General features: G+C 41.4%; 1 long non-coding RNA gene across 1 annotated transcript in view; it reads right to left on the bottom strand.

Moving 5' to 3' along the window:
- Nucleotides 1-1997: 1997 nt before the first annotated feature.
- LOC26527163 overlaps nucleotides 1998-12289 on the bottom strand; it is a 33942-nt gene continuing 23650 nt past the window's right edge. The window contains exon 3 of the long non-coding RNA XR_001448991.3: nucleotides 1998-2341. This is a non-coding gene — a long non-coding RNA (uncharacterized LOC26527163). The remainder of the gene's footprint in view (nucleotides 2342-12289) is intronic.

The raw sequence follows: 12289 nt of genomic DNA, 5'->3' as shown, positions 1-12289 counted from the left end.
GAAAATGGAGAGAGAGGTGATTCAAGGGCGGGGGGTATATCTGAAGGGGCAGCCGCTGCAGTTCAGCTGCAGCAGCAGCACAGGCCTTTGGTCAGAGCGGGCGAGCGACAGCGAGAGAGAGCGAGAGAGGACGAGTCAGGGTTCGGGTCGAGCCGGAGCTTGAGAGCTTTAAGTAGGGGTAGTCAAAAGTTGTTGTGCGTGTGTCGATGACGATGATGTCCATGTTGATGATGATGAGACGCTGCTCATTATGATGTTGCCTGCATATTATGTGCAAGCCCTGCAGCAACAACTCAGAACGGACTTTGCCGTTGGAGCATTGACAACTGCACCAACTGAACACATGTGCGCGAGCGAGAGAGAGAGCGTGAGTCAGAGAGAGAAAGCCGACGACGACGCCGGCTGCGACGTCGGCGACGACTGACTGATCCCAAAAAAAGTTTTCCTGGGCAACATTATATTCGAATAGTTCAGATCCATTTAGATGAACATCAGTTAGCTATCGGATTGGACGTGCGTCGAGCCGAGCCAAAAGCAAAACCAAACCAGCCAAATAACCAACAAACAACCAACAGACAACCAATAGACAACAGACAATACAGCAGCCGAGGATTTGCTTGACAGTCCAAGTCCTTGCAACAGCAACATGCAACAAACTAACAATTGTGCGTGCTGCCAGTGGCCGAGTTGCCGTTTCTAAAACTAACACAAGAACTAGCTCTAAAAACAAAATCAAAGCCAAACACGAAGCAGAAAAACTGAAAAAGGCGGCAAAGCGCGCGACGTTCATCTTTTTTTTTTCTTGTTCAAGTGCCAAGAGAAACAATTGTTTTTTTTTTTGTTTGATTGCCAAATGTGAACTGCGAATAACTGAAAAGTGAAGCTAAGCAAAACATAGAAACATACAAAGTTTGTGTCTCTCAAGTGTCACTCTGTGTCTCTATGCAATGGACTATCTTTTGTAGCCGCCCTTACCCAGTCGAAAAGCTAAACAACTCCAAACCATTCGATAAGTGTTTGCTTGCGCCAGCACTTGGACCTGAAGCCGAATCAGAATCAAGTTCAAGCTCAAAGCAGCTTTGCGAGAGGTAAGTCAGCTTTTCCAAATTTCCGTTTATGTTTAACACCTGCATTTCCGTTTCGGCTTTCACGCATACCTAAGTAAGTACACGATCGAAAGAAATTCTAAAGCATTTCGATTCGGTTTCTATTTTATTTTAGCTAATACTGAAATGCACAAAAGTATAAAGATAAATAATTATACTTTAGTATAAGATACTAGAATACTCCATATACGTTCAAATACTTTCAAAAATATTTTGGTATTTTTGGTATTCTGGTATTTTTAGATACTCTCAGTTGCTCTGGGATACTTTGAGATACTTTCAGTTTGCCTTATGTAAGAACATTACCAAAAGAAATTCAAAAGCATTTAATTCGGATCCTGTTTGCAGAAATCACAAAAATACATGGATATATACTTTGAGATACTTTCAGTTATTCTGAGATACTTATAGATACTGTCAGATACTCTTTGATACTCGCTGAGATACGTAGAGATACTTCTGGAGACTCTCAGTTACTCTGAGATACTTCTAGATACTCTAAGTTACTTCGAGATAGTTTCAGATACTCTCAGTTCCTCTGTGATACTTTCAGATACTTTGATATACCTCAAGATACTTTCAGATACTCTTAGATACTCTCTAAAATACGTAGAGATACTCTAAGTTACTCTGAGATGGTTTGAGATACTCTCTGTTACTCTGGATTCTATTAGATACTTTCAATTACATCACAGAAAACATCAAATTCAGTTATAATTTTAATGATTTTAATGAAAAGAAAATATATGCATTCATTATTATTAAATATTTTTATTAAAATGTTTCCACTGAAGTAAACTAAACTAAACTTTTAATAACCAAAAAAACTTTATACAATTTGTTAAATATATATATATCTGAAATCGCAAGGAAATGAAAACGAAATTTGTATTTACGACGGATACATAAATACTTTATTTGGAGATCATGCTATATTCGCATAGGATATATATATTACATAAAGAAAAAAGGACAAAATTTGAATGGCCTACATAAAATAATAAGTCCTTACTCTTTTAATATTTTCAATTAGCTTAGAAATGGAAAGACATTTCCTGGGAAAATCAAGTATAAATATATATGTCTGTATGTATGTATTCAGCTGGTCCTATAGTCCCATCCACCGACCAGCGTGAGTCAAGGTTTCAGCGCTTTGTTGTGCCCTTGTCCCCAGCGAATTGGCCAACGGATTGCGGCCGTGTATCGATTGATTCGCCGCCAAGTTGAAGTAAGACCTGGAAATAGACGAAACAAAAGTTTTCAAATTAGAATTTAATATTTTAATCTAATTCAAATCGAAATCTATGAAATACGCCTATATATACACACATATATAAGTGCGCCATAAGCTCTATTACACACTCCCATGCCGTTGTCGTTGCCGTTTGGCTGCTGGCGTCAGAAATTACAAAGTTATAAAAACAATAAGAAAAACGTTTACTTTATCATTTTTCACACCCGGCAAAGGCAACACAAAAAACCACACAGACACAGAGTGAGGTAAAGAGACAGAGAGAGAGAGTGAAAGAGGATGGGAGCAACCTTTCAGGCACATCCACAACCACATCCACATCCCCAATGTATAGAAAACTACTAAAACGACGTTTAACACGCGGAAACGCGAAAAACTTCTCGTACTCCCGTTAGACCCGTCCATAGTCCCCTTAGTCCAGGATGCGGCATGTGCTGCGGTCGTCCGAGAGCAGCTTCTGCCTAAGCCCCTAGCCACACGGCCACACACAGCCACACACAGCCACACACAGCCACACTCAGCCACACAGCCTCCGCGCCAGCCTTTGTCCGCGCAATGCAATAGCTCCAGCTCTAGCTCCAGTTCTAACTGCAGCACAAAAGCAGGCTACAAAAACAAAAAGACAAGGGCGCTCGAGTCGAGAGTGCTCGACTAGCAAATACCCTGAGCTAGGCGTGCATGGTGCTTGGTTTAAGTACTCTCGATTCTAGTTCATAATAAGGAAAGCAGCTGCTGGATCTGAAATAAACATGATCTTTGCCGAGTAGCCCAAGCACGAATGAGGTCCATTTTGGGTATGCTTTGAATAATAGGTGAATCTGGAGAATACTTCTATGGAATACAAATTATCATCCAACACTCGTTAGCTTTAGTCACGGCTCGATGCGACTCTGCTGACACTAGCACCCAATAGACCCGGTTTCAACTCCGTTCCAGGGTATACCAAAGCAAAAGTAAAAAAAAAGAAGAATGTAAACATAGACAGAGTCAACAAAGTTGTTTGAACGCAGTCACAGGACGCTGCAGGGCCTGTGCCTTTGCTAGGTGCAGAGCACTTTTTTTAAATAATTTCCTCTTCTTTTTTTTCGTTTAAAGTCAATTGCTGAACAAGGCAAACGCTATCGTCGTTCACTCAATTTGATGGCCCAATTGTAGGATCTGTTTATGTATTTACTTAGCCAAACGCCAACTTTTAGGCAGATCTCTCCCCCTCTTCGTCCCTCCCGCGCTCTTTCGCGCACATACATACACTTTGTCTGGTTGCAACCGCTAATGCGAGCTATTTAATATCAATTTGCATTTGCTGGCTAAATCGCTGCTTATTAATTAATCGCAAATTGAATGAAATTAAAGAAAAGTGCAATAAAAATGTGCCCTTTGCTACCTGTGTGTGTCTCTGTGCGTGTGTGTGTGCGTGTGTGTGTGTGCGACTCCTCTAAGCCTCACTCTATCCCAAACGAGCTCTCATTTAATTATGCGGTCTTTGTGTGCGTAATTGCCGGCAATCTTATTTAATTAGTGCAACTGCAGCGCTGCTTGCAACTCATTGCAGCAATTACACATGCGTTTCCCTGTTTTATACTAGCAGGGTTTAATGGTTTCGTGGGATGTATGTAACAGGCAGAAGGAGGCGTGGCAGACTATATCAAATAGATGTATATGTATGTATGGATTTTAGAGATGGGCAACGCGCCAAAGCCGCACATCCATGTCCGTCAGTGCGTCTGTCCGCTCGTATGAGCGCTGAGATCCTGTAAGGCATATATCAGATAATACTGTATTCCAGATAATACTATCAGCTACTCTCAGACTTTGATTTTTCTTAACCTGAAGTCTTTCTGGAGGTGCAAGTCACTACAGCAAGTACAATCAATAGATGTTTTGTACTAAAGCAGGAATCTCGAATAGTTATCTATTCGAATTTGACAATGATTAGGTGTGTACTTTCCAATCTACAACAGCATCGACTCAACAGAGAAGAAGAACAAGAGACAGCGATTGGATCAGCTAAGCTCAGTACAGTACAGAAGAGACGCAAGTCCAAATTTGAATTCCGATTCAAAACCAGAACCAGAACCAGCTCGGCATCACACAAATTCCAAGCAAAGAAAATAAGGCGAAGAAGAAGAAGAAAAAGAAGAAGAAGAAGAAGAGCAAAAACACACAATTTGTTCGCAGTTAAATTGACTGCAATTTTTTGTTTTTAGGCAAGAGCGAAATTTACGGCCGGTTCAATGACCCACAAAATTGAAACCAAACAAAAGCCCCCCAAAAAACAGAACCAAAAACCAAAACAACAACAGCAAGAGATTCCTCTTCTGTGTGTGTTTGTGTGTATGTGTGTGTGTGTGTGTGTGTGTGTGTGCCGATCTTGAAGCTGTTAGAGAGAGCGAGAGCAAGCAAAAAGGCATCAAACGAGAGCGCAGCAGCACCAGAGAGACAACGAGCGCAGGGGAGGGACAACGCGTGTGCAGTTGTCAAAAAGCGGACAAAAATAAAAACCCGAAACTTGCAAACGCACACACACAGCATGCATACAAAAATATCAAATAGCAAATTACTCATGCGACGAAGGCGACGATGACGAAGAAGAAGAAGCAGAAGCAGCAGCAGCCGAAGCAGAGGACGACGATCAGCAAAGCTTGTAAAATGACCAGCAGGGGTTAGTGGCACTCTGCGGTTCCTACTAACAAATGAGAAGGTGCATTATGCAGTCGGTAGTACCCGTCCACTGCAAGGTTAGATAGGAGAGACGAGGAACGAGCAATGCTCAGTGATCAGGGATCAACAACCAAACAAGTGACGATCAAAGGGATACGAAAATTTAGAGAGAGATTGCGATAGGCCAAAGGTTGCTGACAGGGGGACAGTGAGGCGGAAGCCTCATAACGGTGAAAACTTTGTTGCCCTTTCCTATCAAATCAGGATCGTAGCACATGGCGTACATGCATAATGGGTGAGCCTCGCTCGGACGGATATCTGCGTGTGCCTTGGCAATGCGGTTTCCAAATTGGAAGCAATACATTTTGTGGGTAATTTCATTAGAATTGATGGAATATACATGTATGTACATGAACATATACAAACTTTACTAAATTACTTATAGGAATTCCTAGCTACGTTGAAAGTCAAAGAGAAAGTGACCGAGGTAAATTCCCATTGTTGAGCAATCCAGTAAAAAAGATACAATAGAAAGTTATTGATAACGGATGAACAGCAGGTACAGATTGCATGTAGTATATAGATAGTCTATTAATAATATGTGGATATTATAACTATGGTAGATGCATAGTAGTTAGCATAAATACTACTATTTGCACTAAAGATATCTATCTATAAGCATGAAAGACGAATTTTCCATTTATACAAATATCTATATATTAATATATGTTAATAGATCTTAATAGCAATATATGTATATATACATACATGAATACGTACATATGTTCATATGTCAAGCCCGTACTTTATACATACAATAGACATATGTACATACACACACTTGGGGTATTTAGTCGAGAGCCAAAAAGCGCAACGAATTTCAATTCCCTGGTAAGACTATATTTATTTACTCTGTACATATAGACATATGAATATATACACATATATTGTATATAGCTTATAGAACCGTCTGCTATATTTTTTGCAAAGAATTATTGTTTGGGAACAGAACAGAACAGAACAGAGCAGAATTAATATTGCGTACCAGGAAAGGCAAGGGCCCAAACAATGCAAAATAATGCAACGAACCTTGTATCCGGTTAGACTAGAATTTCGGGTATTAAATGACAACAACAACAACAACGCGGCAGCAACGGAGACAGAGGCAGCGGCTGCGGCAGAGAAGCCATTCTAATTTAGCACGAAATTTTAGGCATGCAAATGTAGAGCATTCTATGTATGTATGTATGTACATGCACATATGATGTATGGATGGATGTACATACATATGTACATATGTATGTGCATACTACAAATGTTCATTGCTGCTGTTGTTTCTTTTGCGCAGTATCAAACGCCTACGAAAATATGCGCAACTGCATAGGCGACAGCAGCGGCAGCAGCGGCGGCGACGAAGGAACACGGAATGAGAAACGAGAACCAGAACAAGAACGACACTTGTATGCCTTTTGCACACACACACACACACACACACACACACACACACTCGCCGCATACACAACTGCAGCTATTCAGCTTTGCTGCTTCTGCTCAAAAGTCAAAAAATAATTTTTTTTGGCAGTCATTGACCCGAGCGAACGTCATGGCCAAGGCGACAAAGAGGGGCAGGGAGAGAGAGGAAGAGATAGAGAGGAGGAAGAGGAGGCGAAGGCGATGGCGATGGCAAAAGACGATGTAGAAAGATAGCAAACAACTTAAACACAGAGAGCGATAGTCGCCGCTCACACACACACACACACACACACACAATTTTCTGACCTGCCGATGATCTCACTGAGAGAGAGAGGGAGCGAGAGAGAGAGAGAGATACAGGGAGCGCAAGCGCATGCAGTTTCTTTTTTTCGCTCTCATTCGCCACGCACGTAGGCGACTTTTTTGGCATGTCTGTAAGTGTGTGTGTGTGTGCGTATGTGTGATACAGGGTGCTTAGAAGCTTGCAGTGCATAGCCAGACAAATAACCAAAAAAAAATGATTCACGCGAGGCGAAACCGCCAAATGCGTGTGGAGAAGTGCATTGACTTTAGCTTTTCAGCGATTTGCGTGGCATTGACACATGAGCTCACACACACACATGTTTGATTATGAATACTAAAATATATACATCTATGTGTGTGGGTGTGTGAGGCAAGGCTTTGACCTCAACACTGAGTGATTGACTAACTGCAATTAGCAGTTGCCCACATCACAGTGAACTACGATCACCGATCGCCGATCATCACTGATCAGACTGATCACACTGATCATACTGATTACCGTAAGATTGCTCCCCGCTCTCTTGCGCTGCCCTGCCAAATGCCTGTTGGCCGATAAGGCAAGAGTTCACTGGACGCTGCGCAAAACAACTGCAAAAAGTCGACAAAAGTTAAAAATACTCGCTGCAAACTGCTCTTTATCAAAATTCACACTCACTTTCATACACAGAACAAGAGGGAGAGCGTGTGCTTGCTTACTGTTTTAGCAGCTAGTCGAGCAGCTGCCCCCAATTCTGTGCGTGGGCGTGGCAGCTGACGTAAGTCGCAGCCAGTTTATATATATTCTCATATTGATTGAGCAATAACAACAATCTGATTTAATTTCTCATCATCCACTGTTTAGTATTCATTATTCTATATGAATGCTCTCAATCGCTATCAGCAATACATGTATGTATACATTCATATACATTTGTAGGTATGTATGCATACGTAAAGCTGAGCTAGAAACTCGAATATTAGCTTGATGAACTAGCTCCAATTGTTAAGCTTGTTCAATTAAGTGAGCTAGATTTATAGGTTTAGCCAATTCAATTTAGTGATCTAAGTGTTCGAAATTGTTCAGTTATACACTCGACCATTTTGAGTTCACTAGCTTACTAGATCAATTTTGATCTATTATGATCTATTTATGAACTAGTTTAATTTTCTGGACAACAATTCACTAATAAATAGTTCATAAATTTATGAACTAGTTTGATGGACTAGGGTAGCAAATCATTTGCAGTTAAAGAGCTGCTGAATTGCATTGTATGCTGATCACATATAAATAGTTCAGCTTACTAGTTCATTTTGCTAAGTCGTTCGATTGAACTACATCTAAAGTAAAAGAGACGATGCTGATGTACATATATAAATGCCCCTCTCTCTCTCTCCTTTATTGTGTGTGTGTGTGTGTTGTCAAAAGTTATCAATCACAAATACACAGACACACACTCATACCACACACGATTGTCAAATGTCTGAAAGCAAAAATCGTAATGAAAAGCATTGGCGCTTCCTCTCCTTGCTCTTATTATGCATACACACATAATTCTCTCTCTCTCTGTCTCACTCATTCACCCTGTTTGTGTGTGTGTGTGTGTATGTGAGCAGCTACATCCATTGAATTCAAACAATATTAAAAAAGTGAACTAGAAGTTATTGCAGCCCCAAGCCCCCATTCCAGTCGCTGTCCCCCGTCCCGACCCAGCTTCATTTGAAAGATGTTATAGAAATTTTTTAAGCATGTTTCAACTACGCATTTGCACATGCCACGCCCACGCCCTCCTCCCACGCACAGGCAGCGAAGGCTGCGCGTTGTATTTGAGTAACTCTATTCATCATTTTGCGCGCTTCTTTAGCATCGTCCTTGTCGTCCTTCTGCAGCATCAAAAAATGGAAAAATGAAAAAATGAAAAAATGGAAGCAAAAAAAAAATAAATAAAGGAAATCAGGCAGGAGTGAAAACTGCTTACAAGGATTTCTTGCTACGAACGCCCATTGCTACTGCTGCTGCCGCTTCTTTTGCTTCATTTTTTAATATATACTTACACACACACAGACACACATACACAAATATGTGTATGTGTGTGTTTTCTTTTGTATAAGTATAAAATTCTAAAAAAGAAGTATTAATCCTTAGCTTAAACATTTGGCAACCGCAGCAGCAGCAGGCTTCACTGACTACATAACACAAGCACAACCACACTCACACACACACACACACACACACACACATTTACAGTCGTTTAGAGTAGCAACTGCTTCTTAAGCTTGTTGGCAGCTCGTAGCACATGTCTTAGCTCGCATTTGTTAGGTCTGTTTATGTTGTCTGTGTATGTGCGTGTGTGTCATGTGTGTATGTGTGCTATGTGACTGTGTGTGTAAGCAGCATATACATTCGCAAAGCAAACAAGCTCTTTAAAGTCTTGCATATTGATTGTAATTATGGAAGATCGATAAAATCTAATGTCCGTGTGTGTGTGTGTGTGTGTGTGTGTGTGTGTGTGTGTGTGTGTGTGTTTGTGAGAGTGTGAGTCACTCACACTCACACATACTATAACTGTGTACATGTATGTAAGCAGCAGGTGGTGTGCAGGCTTTGACTGCCTTCAGCATTCGACCATTTCAAGCAACTGCAGCTGATTAGCTCTGCTTCTAAGTCCAAGCAACAACAACTAGCAGCAACAACTACAGCAGCAACAACAACAACTAGGAGCAGCAACAGCATCATCTCCCTGCGTACTTACTTTGAGCTTCGTATCGCTTTTTATTCAAATTCATAATCGCAAAAATTTTTATATATATTCTTACTTATGCTCAAAAGAAAGCGAGTGTATGTGTGTGTGCGTGTGTGTGTGTGTAAGGACTAGTGCTTGGCTTTGTGCTCGGCCTACAATACGGCCCACCCACACCAAGCCCAGCCCAGCGCAGGCAGGCAGGCATTCGATGGCAGCCGATATCGCTTGCCGCCAAAGCCTCCACAATTCATCTACACACAGTTACATGCCCCAACCCTGCACCCCCACCCTCCTCGACTCTCTCCTTGTGCTTCTTCGCGCCCCCATCTCAAGCGCTGTAATCGGAAACTTTCCTCTTTCTTAACATTTTTCATCTTTTTTTTCGTGCTTGTGCCAAAAATACAAAAAGTACCCAAGCCAGTGGAGCAGGGGGAGGGCTGGGGGGTGCTGTATGCTGAGAATGGAATGAATGAATAATAAAAGCGAAGCACTCGATGGCGTAGAATTTGAATAGAAGCTTAGTTTTTCGCTTATACAACAAAAACTTTCTTTTTTTCGGGGTTGTTTCGAATTTTTTTCTACTTTGCGCGCGACGCGAAGCTGCATGGCGAGGGGAGGGTGTGCGGGTGTGTGAGTGTGTATGTGTGTGTTTAAGTTGCACAGTCAGGAAAAGGGCAAGGAAAGCGTTTTTATACCCACACACAGAGGCGAGTGGGTAAGCGAGTGAGCTAGAGTTAGTGAATGAGTGAGGGAGAGAGAGCGAGAGAGCGAGCGAGAGAAAGAGAGCGACGCAGACGCAAGACGACAGAAGAAGAAAAACTGAAAAGTTTATAATTACTTATTTTTTGATGAATTGGGTAAATATTAAAAATGGGGAAAAAGAAAGAAAAACCCCCACCAGCGCGGGCGCGGGCGGGTGCTGACGGGGGCAGATAGAACCGAACCGAACTGAACCGAACCGTACCGTACCGTACCGTAAGCGATAACTGAGCAGGGAATAGGAAAAACTTGAAGCGGCGACGGCGGCAGAGGCAGCGACAGCAGCAGAGGCAGCGGCGGTGGCAGTGGCAGTCGAAAAGGTACAGCGAATGCTTAAAAAGAAATACGACTACATTATAAATTATCGATCGATTTTGGTTTTTGTTTCTTTTTTTTATATATATATACATACATATATATTTCTATTTTATTTCAGAGTTTTCAGTGCCGCCATTGCTGCTCCTCTGTTGTTGTTGTCCGAAAATTACGAGTACAAAGGAAAAACTATATAGAAAAGAACAAGCTGAAACAAAAGACGAGGCCCGACGTAACAATCGGTGCACTGGGTATATATAAAGATATATGGTAAACTCCCATGGTGTATAGATGAAAAACTTGATAAAACTAAAAAAAACTAAAACTCTATAGAGTGTAGGCTTAATTTATTCGATTTATCACGATCTACTTGGTCTAGTCTATCAACTCATTCTGGGATGTGAGTACTGATCATAATAATAATGATGAGGAATACATATTAGGATGATGATATACAACTGGGATTCTGATCATAATTATGGCAATAGGCCAAACTGTAGAATAATAATAATGTTCATCATAATGAAGACAGTATTAACGAAAACGACATGGCTAATGCATTAATTATATTGATTATATTATAACAGTCAAAGTGTCCTGCAGAAGTCTTACTCACAGGTAAGCATGGCAGAGCTAGAGCTGTGCTGGGCTGTTTAAATATTTTGATGGCCAATAGAATTCATATCATATTTTCTATTGGCTAAAATAGTGAACTGAGCTGAGCTGAACTGAACTTCATTTGCTCAATTAATTTTATGTAATTGAATTGCTCAAGGAAGCGTCCACGACAACACCACCAACAACAACAACAACAACAACAACAAGAGCAACGAGAGTAGAAGACGTCGCGACATCCTTATTAAGTTTAATTGAATTTGTCGTTTGTTTTTTCTGCTTTTTTTCGTATGCGTTGCCTGACGCTTTTTGTTAATCAAATAAACTCTAAATAATCAAAAAGCGCAAAAGAAGTTTTCGTCTTCTCGCGCTTCCCCGTTGCGGCCTCTCAGACAACGACGCGGATGTCGAAAGGAAATGCGCTTTATGAATTATTAAAACAGAAATTCTCCTTTTCTCACTCCCTCTCTCTGTTTACCTATCTGTCTCTCTGTCTCCGGTTGTGTCACTCTATCCATCATATACATATATCATAGATATCTCTATCACTCTTTCTCTAAAAGTCTCTCTCGGTATCTCACTCTCTCTCTCTTATTCTCCCTCTACTCTCCTCTTTCTCTTTCGCATCCTTTTCAAGGTTCTGGCTCTCTCTCTCTTTCCCTGTCTCTCGTTTTCTCGTTCCCTCTCCCCGTTCTGATCATGCGTCACATTAGATGTTTCACATTTCACTTAGCCTTAACTCCTCGGGGCTTTTATCACACTGTTTACAGCTCCTACACTTTTATCGCGCCTCCCGGATCCACACTTATCTGTAGAGCAAACATGCGTTTGCCCTCGTTGCCAACGATCGTGAGTCAGACTGCTGCACATCTTTTCTACATACTCGACGCATTCATCAGGCTGCACTGCACAAGTGGGCCTGCTAAACGTTATTTCGCTCTGGCGCTGGCGCTGGCTCTGGCTCTGACTCAGGAAACAACTATAAACAGAAATACTTTCCATCAAAGCAACGCCTCTCGAGTGCCCCATTGTCATTTGGCCCCAACCTTCAGTGGAACTTTTGCCAACTAACTGGCATACATACA

The sequence above is a fragment of the Drosophila mojavensis genome, unplaced genomic scaffold (genome assembly GCF_018153725.1).
Source record: "Drosophila mojavensis isolate 15081-1352.22 unplaced genomic scaffold, ASM1815372v1 contig_136, whole genome shotgun sequence".
NCBI lineage: Eukaryota > Metazoa > Arthropoda > Insecta > Diptera > Drosophilidae > Drosophila > Drosophila mojavensis.
The sequence above is the reverse complement of the archived record's forward strand: the minus strand, read 5'-3'. Positions and strand labels throughout refer to the sequence as shown.